Source organism: Trichechus manatus, unplaced genomic scaffold (assembly GCF_000243295.1).
Source record: "Trichechus manatus latirostris isolate Lorelei unplaced genomic scaffold, TriManLat1.0 scaffold00100, whole genome shotgun sequence".
Taxonomy (NCBI): domain Eukaryota; kingdom Metazoa; phylum Chordata; class Mammalia; order Sirenia; family Trichechidae; genus Trichechus; species Trichechus manatus.
The window spans coordinates 8613875-8614367 of NW_004444036.1; the positions used below are offsets into that span (position 1 = coordinate 8613875).

At 51.1% G+C, this 493-nt stretch overlaps 1 protein-coding gene across 2 annotated transcripts in view; it reads left to right on the top strand.

Annotated features, from left to right (window-relative positions):
* The first annotated feature begins 324 nt into the window (after positions 1-324).
* ZFX (zinc finger protein X-linked) overlaps positions 325-493 on the top strand; it is a 78384-nt gene continuing 78215 nt past the window's right edge. For both annotated transcript variants that reach the window (XM_023737296.1, XM_023737294.1), the window contains exon 1: positions 325-403. The gene's annotated coding sequence lies outside the window, so the exon portion shown is untranslated. The remainder of the gene's footprint in view (positions 404-493) is intronic.

A 493-nucleotide genomic window follows, 5' to 3' on the forward strand; every position in this document is an offset into this window, starting at 1 on the left:
CATAGATGCATAGACAGAAAATACACGTTAAAAATTTCTGGTCATTGCAATGTGCGCAACCATTTTCAAAATGTAACTTTCCTCATTTCATTCGCAAACTAATAAAATCAGTTAGCTTCTCTGACTGCATGCTTAATTTAAAAAATGAAACGGTTTGGTAGTTGCTGTAGGATAACCCTTCTCCCCCTCTTGCACACACACCCATTCGGACTGTCAAGTCCATTTTCATTTTATTACAAAGTTTCTTTTTTTTTTAAAGCGAAGGCAGGGTTCCGCGGGGTTTGCTAAATTTATCTTCCTCCCCGGCCTCGGGGATAAAGAAAAACATTTACTGCGGGCGGGGGTCTGAGGGCCTGCAAACAACTCGAGCTGGCGCCTCTGCCAGGATCCGCGCCGAGAGGCGGTAGGTCTCCAAGGAGGCCCCCGGGGGGCGGCCGCGGCCCACGGGAGATGGTGGGGGGCGGCCGGGCCGGGTGCGGGCCGCTTGCCCCTC